This window comes from Mchenga conophoros, linkage group LG15 (assembly GCF_057382185.1).
Source record: "Mchenga conophoros isolate Kocher_MC1m ecotype Shallow Benthic linkage group LG15, M_conophoros_male_GT1.1, whole genome shotgun sequence".
In the NCBI taxonomy this organism is placed as follows: domain Eukaryota; kingdom Metazoa; phylum Chordata; class Actinopteri; order Cichliformes; family Cichlidae; genus Mchenga; species Mchenga conophoros.
This window is the reverse complement of record NC_140540.1, coordinates 26,068,337-26,080,882: the sequence shown is the minus strand read 5'-3', so window position 1 is coordinate 26,080,882 and position 12,546 is coordinate 26,068,337. Positions and strand designations below refer to the sequence as shown.

Sequence of the window (12,546 nt, the reverse complement as noted above, 5' to 3'; positions counted from 1 at the left end):
TCAAATCTCCAACCATGGTTTCCTGTCCGTGACTGAAAGCTTCATATGTCACAGAAATTATGACCACTGTAGCCAGTGAGACATTCCTATTGGATGAATTGTGAGCTGTACACAGTGTTGCCTCCCCTGCCACCAGCTTGGACTGTTGCTTTATTCTGATGTCTGAGGATATTAGGAGAAAATAAAAAGCTGCTGTGTGTGAAGAAACTACATGCAGGAAACAACCCCATCAACCAGCTTTGAAGCCCATCAGGATAATCTCGTTCTTCTGTCAGAACTTTATTCCCTTGCACATCTCACAGCGAAATCATCCAGTAAAAACAAAGTTATCACAAAAGCTTGTCAGCACTTAGAATAATCTATGCTGCTGATCTACAGGGACCACCTCTAGGGTTTACAGAGAATGACCCAGAACATCCAGGGAGAGCAGAAAATGCCTTGTTGAGTCGGGGAAGAGGAGAGCTGACAAGATGGCAACACTAACTCAAATAACCACTCACTGTAGTCAAGATATGCAGAAGAGCATCTCTGAACACAGCACACAGTCAGGATTTGGTGTGAACATGGACGCATGGATCCTGCCTGCCTTGTATCAATGACGTGATGATGAGGTGGTTTTCTTGACAGTCTTGTGCCCATCAGCAGCAGCTGAGCATCATTTAAACCCCACAGCCTTCCTCCGTGTTTCTGCTTACCACATCCATCCCTTTATGATCCCAGTGCACCATCTTCTTCCTGCTTCCAGCAGGACAGCATGCCACATCGTGATAACGCTCCTTTATAAAGTTGCAGAATCAGTAACTGTAGGCAGTATTCATTACATTTATAGGATATGTTATCCTTAACATTTCACTAATGGTAACTTAAATTATATTTACAACTTTTGCTCTGTAGGTTTCCTTAGCTGCTCCAGCTTCCTCCCGCAGTCCAGACAATCATGTTCGCTGTCTGAGGGAGCAATCAGTGAATGGGAGACAGGAGGAAAACACAGCTGGGACAAATCAGGGCTAATGAGGGAAGGGAAGCAAAAGCAGACACATTAACATAAGACATGGACTTTCAAAGTAAAACAGGAAACATAACACAGACACGCGGACTTGACAAGGGTATACACCTGACAAGGGAGACAGCGCAACCACGGAACACGGAGAGAAACCAGAAGACAGAGAACTCTAAATTGGCTGTTGGTCTCAATTTAGGATCAATAAACTGCATCAGTTCTACAGAATAAAGTTCTGTTTGAATGCTTAGTCTATGTAAATGTAGCCATTTTCCATTCAAAGCTCATTACTTCAGCTCTGTCACCGATGTTTGTTTCCAGAAGCAGCTTTTCTGCAGTTTCCTGCTTCCTCTCAGAATGGGACTGACAGCAGGCAGAGAAAAGAACAGGAGGGAAAAGCATTCGTTGAGCTTTGCTAAATATAACTGCAATCCATTTACATAGACAACAGGGACCAACAGTCAAATCAAAAGGTTTAGTCACACATGGCAGATATTTGGTGTTCAACTAAACTGGTCTTTGAGAAAATAAGAACCAATCACCAGCTGCCAAAAACACCTGGTTGAGCAGGAGGACAGAGCGAGCCTATCCATTTTTCCTGGGTAATCTTCACAACAGAAAAACGAATAATATTCAGAGCAACAGGTGGTTCAGTGTGACAAAGATGCTGGCAAAACACTTTTATACACTAAACAGTGTGCAGAGCAGAAAACTGAAGACAATTATCTTGGCTGAAGCTGTGCACTTTATTATGTCCACAGAAGTTTTAGTCCAAGTTAGTTTTTGCTTATGAAAAAGAGTTTCTACCAACTAAATGCTGGGATGTCTCTGAGCAAAAAGAATTAGTTTAATGAACTGGAAAGAGCAGAAACTGGCCTGTGACACCACAATATGCTGGTTGGAGGGCCATTTGGATTTGTTGGAGCTTGCTTCTCAAAAACCAAATAGCCTTTTTTTCAGCTAGCTCTAGTTTTTGTTATTCTCGGATTAACTGAAATGGTTAGCAAGGCATTTGTGATTTCTGTAAATAAATTAATGGTGTTGATCAAGAGTGTCCACATGAGCTATTTTCAGAAGTATGTATGCATGTTGCAGTAAGTGTCTTTCCTTTTCTGCTGTTTTCCATCACACGTGGCTCCCACCTCTGACCATCTACTGGTGCTTCCAAGCATTTGTAGGTCCTGTATCACAGCAGCCCCTCAGATAAGCAGTGGAGTATACATCATAATTAGTCTCTTTCTTGTTTTGCTGCCACATGTGCTTTCAGCAAAACCTCCAACAATAGCAGCAGCAGTAAGGGCCAACAACAACACACACAAAGGCTGCCACTTCAGAAACACACAGAGGTTGTTGCAGCAGCAGCTTTTAGTGAGACTTTTCCATCTTCTGTCTCTGATATGAAAACAGTGAGAAAAGTTCATGTTTATTCATGAAATGCTCACAAAAGAAAGGCCCACAGAAAAGCCCTCCAGTCACAGAGTTTACAAAACGAAACTGTAGTAGATGGAGTCTGAGTGCGTGTGTTTGGACGGGCTGCTCTTCTCTGCGAGGACCCTGCTCGGTTTTAGACCACTGGAGTGAGGCTGCTCGTGGTCTCTCACACTCCTGTGCGTTACTGGAAGGGCATTTAGCTAGATGAAGCTGAAGCTAACGGCCAGGCTGTTGTCCCAAAATTAAATGATTCACTGCAGTTTTATTTGTATAGCAGCAAATCACAACAGAAATCGCTTAAAGATGCTTTATATTGTAAGGGCCCTACAATAATACAGAGAAAACCTCAGGATTCAAAGAAGCCTCTTTGAGGAAACAATTGGTGACAGTGAGAAAAAAACCCTCCCTTTTAACAGGAAGAAATCTCCAAGCTCAGAGAATGCCAGCCATCTGCCAGGACAGCATGACAGTCCATCAGCGGAGGGTTGATAAACACGCAGAATATCATTGGTACCATATATAAACACACACACACACACACACACACACACACACACACACACACACACACACACACACACACACACACACACACACATATATATATGTGTGTGTGTGTGTGTGTGTGTGTGTGTGTGTGTGTGTGTGTGTGTGTGTGTGTGTGTGTGTGTGTGTAGAGGTTTGTATGTGGAGCTTTAAGGACTCTGAAAAACTAAGTACACCCTTCCTGCTTTTATAGGAATTAGGAGGGTAAGTAGGACCCAGGAGCTGCTAAAGAGATTCTGTGACCACTCTGTAAAATTGGCATTTAACCGGTCTGGGTAAAAATTCCTAAAACCTTAACAGGTGTGTGATAAAATGGCACCAATCTTCCTAGGTTTGGACATTGCAGAAAATTCATCCAAAGTTCTGATCATGCAATGGTCAGAGAAACTCCAGGGTGTGCCAGCAGGGCGCCCGAGTGTGTAAAGCTGCATCTGCACAAACAACAAGACTTCTGTAATAAAGTCCTTTGGACTGTTGAGAAGGTGGAGATTCTCTCCATAATGCACAGCAGCAGGTTTGGCGTAAACCAAACACATCAGATCAGCTGCGCAGTTATGATCGTTTGACCATCTTGCAGTCACTCAGTGGCCTCATCTGTTTAACAAAGTATTCTAGAGTTTTCTATATGTGAGGCTGTCTGTCCCACAGCTAAAGCTGGGACCAAACTGGGTCATTAACAGGGCAATGATCCTGAGCACAGCAGTAAATCTGCAACAGAAATTTCCTGATTGTACTTCAAAGAACTGAAGCTATTCTGTTAAAAGAGGCTTACAGCAAACAACACAAGTTCTTATCGTCTTATTATTGAATAATGGGGTGTACTTAGTGTCTATGCAGTCTATGAAAAACGAAGTACACCCCATGATTCCTGTATTGATGCATGCATATTTGTTCCCTCTAACTTTATTCATACTTTGCTTCTGAGATGTTTTTATTCAGAGTTGTTCCTCTGAGTTCTGAAACCTTCATATCATGAAAGTTTTGTGTGGGTGAATGGACTCTGTTTTTTCCAACTCAACTACTGACGTCAGCATCAGAAATATGAATGAATCCATACTCACATTTCCCTCTGTAGCCTGGAGTGTGTGCCCTGCAGCAGAGACAAGTTCTTTTTGCTTCTCACTCCCAGATTTCTTTTGCTTTTCATGCTTGTTGTCATCACACATCCAACAACAGGAGTTGAGAAAGTTCAACTTCCTATGGCGACATTTAAAGTCTTTATGGTGTGGAGTTTTTCACGTATCCAGCCTGCTGCATCGAAATGTGTTTTTGCTGCATATGTTTGATAAGGTGCAGCTCTCCTTTTAAAGTGAAATGGCTCAGGTGGATGGATGTGTTGACAAAGTGTGTGAACTTGATACAAGAGAGGCCTGTTCGTGTCTTGTTTCCCACTAACAATCAGAGTTTTTCTTTTAATCATCACTGCGACTTTCCCTCAGACAAACAAGCTGTGAGAATCAAAAACAAGCCAAAGGCAGAAGTCAGACAATGCATGCACAGATAAGATGCTCCCAGCAAATTTCATTTCATAGTGCTGCATTTTGATCGAACAGAGATCTTTTCAGGTGCTGCCAACGAGAAGCCACAAAGCACACCGAGGAAGGTGGTTGATCTGCATGATTGAAAGTCAATTTTTTCTCAGGCTGAGACAGTCAGAGAAGAGCTGAATAACACTGTCTGAGGAAAGACACATGCTTAAATTCAAAGTGTAAAAAAAGAGTACACAAGTAATATTCACTGATTACGTCTAATGCATCAACATGGTGAAATACAAACGCAGTTTTACACTGATGTGTAAGGGTGAAAAGTCGACATGAGCAACAAAGCATCTGAGAATATGGAAACATGAATCCGAGGTATGGTCTGCCTGCGATGGATGACCACCATCAGGCAGCTCAACCTTAGAAAAGACCTAAAGCTAGACCTAAAGCTAGAACTAAAGCTAGAACTAAAGCTACATTTAAAGCTATACCTAAAGCTTTGGGGTACCGACAAAATTGCTTTGTGAATGTTTGCATTAACATGAGTGAAACAAGGTCATGAAACCAACCAGGCTTTAGACTCACACATTGGGAGCTTCCTGTCTTGTCTTCCTGGGAAAGCACTGACTGGAATTTTGTTGAAAGTCTTCAGAGTGTTAATTTTTGGGGCTGATTTTAAGTAACAATGATTGACTAAAGGCATTATAAGAAACCGCTACAGATCAAAAATTATTCGATTTTGTTGAAATACTGCCAAATCACTATTATCTTTAAGGTGAACACCTTAAAATAATACAGACAAAAGCTCACATAGAGAAACACTTCAAATCCACTTAAAAGAGAAAAGAAGGTGCTAGAAGAAAAAAAAGGTGGAAGAAAAGCTACAAATTATTGTTTTCCTTCACCATCATTAAAACCAGTTAGTTTAGATAAGACTTTGAAATAACTGTCTAAATTACTGTGCAAAATCCTCAAGGTGTCCACACTAGTTTGGCCTCCCTGGGCCAGTAAATCAACTTTTATGGTCTGTTAAAGAAAACACTTTTCTGCTTGAACAGGTGGAGAGGTGGAGGGGTGATGGAGGCTGTCACTGGAACCGTGGTAACAAGTGTAGCTGTTAACTTTAGAAAAGCTCTTCACCTCACCTGCAGTGACTCCTTCCAGGAATACTGGCCTGATAACAACAACCCAAATATGATCCATATTTGCATTTTATTTGACTGGTAGTGTTAAGTCAAACTCAGCCAGTAGTCCACCTTGGTTGGGTCAAATGTCAGGTGTGTTGTGACATTTGAGTCTCAGCTAAGCCATGAAAACTTTCTGTGACCCACTTCCAGTCCAGCTGAGGACTTGTGTAACTTTTAAATCAGTCACTTGGCACCTGTGCAAAAGCAGTGCTGATTAGGCCCAAATGTGTCTGCTCCTTGAAGGACAATGGGAATGTCCACTGTAATTTATACTAATAAGATGTCATAATCAACCATTTTGCTCATAAGTATTTTTGTTTTTACAGTTTACACATGAGTGGAACACCAACACTGTGGAACCGTCCTCCTCCCAGGTTTATGATGTTTAGCAAGACACTAAGATCCGCCACACTCCGACCGAGTACGAAATGAAGCCTCTCCTTGCCGTCTTGGTCCCGTGGTTTTTTCTAAAGTTTTTTTTTCTTTTTTAATTGTTTGATGAAGGCATCGGATTCTTGGGCTTCTACTGAGGGTTTATTCCAAGCGTCCTAACTTTGGATTCTCATACAGGCTAAGTTTTGGATTTCTTTATTATTCAACTATCAGGTCTGATTCCGTGTGATATTGTTGAGTCCCTGATTTCTGTCTTCATGTTTCTGTATGACCCTGTGCTTTGGTTCATGGGTCTCACTGTCAGTTATGTGTATTGAGTTCTGGATTGTTGTGGCTTTTCTGGATATTGGCATTTTTGCAGCATGTGGAGTGTGAAAGCAAAATGACAGAGTGATGGCTGTGTGATGGATCCATCTCAGACGTACCTCTAATGGGAGCCGACAGCTCTCAACTCCCAGATGAGCACAAACACTCACATGCAGAGGCACAGGCACACACAATAAATAAATAATTTACAAACTGCAAAGAAATTAGAAGTAGGAAAAGTTTATTTGTACCTCTAAAAGTTCATGCAAACACACACTGACATAATCCAGCCTTCCAGATGAGTAATGGCCCGTAGCAGCAGGTGCCTAAGAGGATCTCGGGAAAGATGCCAAGCGCTGCCCGAGTCCTGCAGCAAATCAGAGCAAACACAAATCAGCAGCCCGCCTGCAGCACTGAGATTATTCCTGCTCTGCAATCAGCAGAGTTTGCTGTCGCTTTAACTTTTTTTATTATACAAACGTTTCTCATCTTTAATGGTGGAGTCAGGTGAGGTGAGAAGCAGCTGGCTGCTGTTAATGATGTGTAGCTGGAAAGACACATCTGTTCTTTACGCAGCACAACGTGTTCATTAAAGAGGTTCACTGTGTAAAAGAAACACATGCACGCCTCAGTTAATTTATTTACTTGCTGACAATCCTCTTATTGTGTGCAACTTACGCTTTGATACAACATTTAAACATCAGCAGAGAATTTCAGGGCCAAAGAAGTGTAAATAAGTGCTAACAGTGTTGTGTGGTTAATGTCTGAAATAAAATACAGGACTTATGACCGTTATTATTAGTTGTAGTAGCATATTTGACAAGGATGTTGACCCTGTCCAGACATACCTAGTAGTCTGTTACCACATGCTAACTGGCTGCTTAAATTAAAAACAAGACAAACCTGCCTCCAGATAAATAGTGAAACAGGAGTTAGGAGTGAAGTTACAGTGCAGCAGAAACTTTCAGTGAGTAGGAGAAGCAGCTGGTTGTGGCGACTGCAGGTTGCAGGTGATGCTGTCGGGAGGTCCTGCTGCGAATTCTCAGCTGCTGCTGGCTTCATGCTGCTAATCAAGCTGGCAGATGCTTGCAGAAGGGGTTTTACTACAATTAAAATCTATTTAAAAATCTATTATCTCTATCCTTTAAAAACATGAAATTTTCCCAAATAAAAATCTCTACCCCATGAAATTGATACTTGTGCGCTACAGCTTCACATGAGCCTGTTGTCTGCTGTGAAACTCAAAGTCCTGGGTGTGGGATGCTGATCATTTCTTTGACACGCGTCTGTGTGTCAACTTTGACTAAAACTAACAAATCAAATGACACAGAATTTAAAACTAACACATTCTGGTCAAAGGAGTGAAATGAAACTTCAAAAAGTTAAACAAGTCTTGAGAGGATTTAGGTGACTCCTGTGACAGCCAATCAGCAGAGGATATAATGAAGTTGACACACAGATGGCCCCCGGTCCTTGTTACTCTGCACCGGCTGATTGTTACTGACAAACTGTGTCTCGCTGCAGTGCTGTGACGTTCATGGCGAGTCACTGAAATATCAAAGAGATGCAAGCACAGAGAAGGAAAAAACCTCTGTGCACCTGAGGGGGAATAAAATCCTCCACCGAGTACTCCGTGTGGCCTTTTGTGTCAAACATCGTACTGCAGAGCTGATTTTCTACTTCTTTCTGTGTTTGCAGTGAGAAGGTTGAATGCACTCGGAGTTTAATTTGTGCTCATGAGGATTTTAAAAAGGGAATGGTGAAGGTCGGTGTGCTGCTCTCCTGTTTAAAGGAGCATCAGAAAGCCAGCAAGTCTGATGGGTGTGACCTCTGCCCTACACAGAGAAGCTCTTTGAAGAAACGCCGCTGACATTTTTTGCGTGTTTTTATCGAGCTGGGCTGTGACCTGTGTAAAATGCATTTGACTGACATGATTGACCTTTTTCCATGTGTCTCTAACAATCGCTGAGCATCAGACTGACAAGGTCAGGTTCCTCTCATGATGGCGTACGCTCCATGCATCTGCTGGTATTATAATCCTAAATCCATTCTTTGGAGTCTCCGCCCATCACTCATTCTGTTTTCCATCCGTTTCATCGTTGCTTTTCATATGCAAGTCCCAATGGGAGTCAAACTGTCAGTTCCATCGAGCTTGAGTACATTTTTACACCAGAGTAAACAATCGAGGGGCAAAACTGCTGGATTTACTGTTTTTACTGCGAGGATCTCTCATGTTTGCTTCTAAGCATTTCCGTGTCCTGCCTGACAAACAAAAAGCAGCATGAATTCATCTTGTCATTGTCAATCCAGTGTTAGCATCTTACCATTTTTAGCATTAGCAGGTGGTTTAGTAGGTTCAACTATTTGTGAGGACAAAGACAAGTAAGCCCATTTAATTTATGCTGCTCAGATGCGTTTGTGGAAAGAGTTTTATTCTTCACTGCGATGACTCAGTTGGCAGTTTCTGGTCAGATGTGGCTGAATTATCATCTGGTTTTCATTGTATATCCTGCCATTAGGTCTCATTATTACTAGCTATAAACCATTTCTAGTCATCCGTATGCTGACGACAATCAACTGTGCCTCTGCTTTTAACTGACTTAATGCAGTGAATGGTTGGACGGTAAATATTTTTATGCAGTTTAACACAAATAAGACTGAGTCTTTAATTATCATTCTGGAGCTCTTTCTCATCCACTGTTCAAGCTAGCGCACATAACTCTTTAACTGTTGATGCTCATAACAAGTTTCTGACTCGCGCTTACTTTTTCTATTTAAGACATATTCCTAAACTTAGGACTGTTGTCTCAAAAAGTGAACTGGACATTCTTGTTCTTGGCTTCATCTCCTCCAGCATCGACTACTGTAATGGTCTATTTTGTTGTCTGTATAATGCATCTATTAATTGCCTCCCAACTGTACAAAATGCTTTCAACATACTCTGCTACAAACAAGTGTCTGAAGAGGATTCCAGTCAGGTCTAGGTATCATTTTAAAATCTTAGTTCTTTCTTTTATGAACTTACGAGACAAAGCCCGCACTTATATCATTGATAACCACTCCTATTCTCCACGCTGGATCCCTGGGTCTTCTCGTGATTCCATGTACCTGTCTGAAAACTAAGCTTAGCTACAAAACCTTTCCCTCAACACTGTGGCATCCTCCTCTGTTCAAACAGACATTTGGGTCAACTCTTGTGGGTTTTTTTTTACTTGCTTTGTTCTTATGTATTCATTTTTCAGATGTATGTACACCTTTTTCAAATGTAAACCCATTAATGAAGGCAACTGTTTCAACTCTGTTTGCCTTCTGGATTCATTCAATACAGTTACAAGTGTTTAATACAGAAAAATGGGACATGCTGTGGAGAGACTCACCACTTCTGACAACTCATTAGTCAAAAAATTACTATTAAGTCCTATTGCCTTTTGGTGCGACTGATGAAGACCATAGAAACTTTGGCTCACAGAATCTGCTTCTAACTAATCAGCATCAGACTGTAAGAAGAAATGGCCTACATGAATATTTGTTTGGTGTGACGTTGCCTTAAAGTGAGAACTGCATGTTGTTTTCTGATCTGCAATCACAAACAAAACTGACTGAGGTTGTGGGAAGATTGCAGTCATTATTAAAATAAACCAGCATGTCTGATTGGCGGACGCTGACCCATCCATCCACTTCAGCATCCTCCCTGAGAGCTTTTATTCTGCTTTGGTCTCCAGAAAGGTTTATTCTTCATCTTTAAATACAGATCAGTCTCCATATTTATATGCTGCTCACTTCCAACAAATAATATGTTTTGGGCAGAACCATCAGACACAGAAAAAAAAGCAAAACCATAATAATGGAAAGCTTTTCATGAACATCCCAGCTGTCACAAAATATTCGTACTCAACTTGTGTGACAAACATTTTTTATGGTGTTCAGGGAGGAGATGGTGGGTTTTCTTAAATTCTAATTAGCCAACGCTGAGTTTTGCAAAAACACTCATTAGTGAGACAATCCATGCAGTAATGACTTTATCCTCCAAAGACTAAAAATCAAGCCAAACAAATGTGTGCAGGCAGGGATACACAAGAACTCTGAACATAGGTTGTATTATTGGAGAATTACATCATATAAATAAGCGTACAAGTTATACTGTGTGTGTGTGTGTGTGTGTGTGTGTGTGTGTGTGTGTGTGTGTGTGTGTGTGTGTGTGTGCGTGTGTGTGTGTGCTTGTGTGTATGTGAACAGATAGAGGGTTGGACGATTCAATGATTCAGTGACTGAAGACATTTGTCACAGCAAACCTAAAACAAAACATTAATACAATAAAATAAAGTAAATAAAAATAAATGTCCAGATAACTTTGTGAGAACCTGGAAAGAAATTAGAGGTTAAGACAGGTTTAAACCTTCAAAAGTTTACCATACTATAATTTATTTATATAGCACTATCACACTAAAAACAACACATGGTCAACCAAAGCTGTACAGCAGAAATATAAAGAGAACACGAACTACAATAAATAACTAAATAAATAACAATAAAATAACAATGTCAGTTACCCAGTGAGTCAAAAGCCAGTGAATAAAAAATTAGTTTTCAACCTGGATTTAAAAACCACCGCTGACGTAGATTGCCTAACTTGAAGAGGAAGATCATTCCAAAGCTTCGGGACCACAATAGAGAAGTTTCAGCTGTGATTTAGGGAGTGAGAGCAACAGCTGCTCGGCTGCCTGGAGTGAACGAGGGGGGACATAGGACTGTACCACATCGGACAAATATACAGGCGCCATTTAAGGATTTAAAAAACAGTAAAAGGATTTTAAAAGCGATCCTAAATTAAATTGGAAGCAAGTGTAAGGAAATCCGAAGTAATATGCTCAAATGTTCTTTTACCAGTTAAAAACCGTGCCGCAGCATTTTGCACCAGTTGTAGGTGTGACCAAGTCCCCTGGCCAACCCCTATTAAAGGGGAGTTGCAGTGATCCAAGCGTGAGGTTATAAAAGCAAAAGGTTTAAACAAAAACTTGAATAATGCAGGTGACTTACTTGGGAAACTGCCATTCTTGTTTAACTGTCACCTGGTTCCTGATTCTGAGTTTTTCTTTGCAAAGCAATTTCCATGTAAAATGTATAAAAGTTACAAATTTCAGGAAGAATAAATAAAATGCATGCCCGGGATGGACTCCAACACGCCCTTTCTAATACGTTTGCAGCAGTGCTCAGACATATGCCCCCAAAACCATTGAATGTTCTTAAAAGGGACGACCAACAAAGCATCGAGTATGTGTGTGGCTGTGGCCCTGCATACAGGCGGGAGTAGGCAGGAGTCACTTTAACAAAGAAAGTGATGAGCTTCTGCGTTAGGGACATCCCCGGGGGCCAGGAGTGTCGAAAAAGGTCACTGTGCCCCCTCAGCTGAATTCTACTGACACACTATTACAGCTATAAGTAAAGGCTGTAATGGAAACAGTTAAACATTGAAAAGTTACTGGAGTAACAACATATCATAGTAGCTGAGTGTTTCTGCAGCAGTTACTGAGGAGGGCACTGCAGCTGATGGAGCTGTTGGAGCTGATGGGCCATCAAAGGCAGACTTTGGGAAGTTCCCTTCATTCCTAATGGAACCAAAAACAGATCATTAAACCACTGCTGGCTTTAAATCTTTAAAGACCTCACTTGAAAATTGCAAAACATCTGGAAATGTGTGGAGGACACTCTGCACTCAGAGTCTGTGACAAAGACACACACCCCATCTTTGTTTCATACCAACATGTCTGTCAAGTCAAGTCAAGTCAAGTCAAGTTTATTTATAGAGCACATTTAAAAACAACCAAGGCTGACCAAAGTGCTGTACAGTAAATACAGATAAAAATACAATAGAACACTGTGTCTGTAATGATCTGAAACAAGAAAGTGAGACAAATATAGAAAAGACTAAGAAGTCATGAAGGGAAAGTCCTTTATAAAGGACCATGTCTGTGTTTTTAAATGCACCTTTAAGGTTTTTGTATTCGTGGCATCTTAGTTTATAATCTGTGTTTATGGACGTTGTGGATGTGTGCAAGTGTAACATAGTGCACATAAGAGACAGCGTGAATGTCCCCTCCTGCTTTTGTTGAGCCATTTGCCCCCCTGTCAAAGTTTGTATCCCCTCCACATGCTCTCATTGTGACCCTGGCCAAACTATAAGAATCAGACAGTTCAACATGCA

The 12,546-nt window shown here is 41.1% G+C and overlaps 1 protein-coding gene across 1 annotated transcript in view; it reads left to right on the top strand.

Annotated features, from left to right (window-relative positions):
* The window catches only part of nmbr (neuromedin B receptor), a 75,372-nt gene that overhangs the window by 54,313 nt on the left and 8,513 nt on the right, over positions 1–12,546 (top strand). The window lies entirely within an intron of this gene.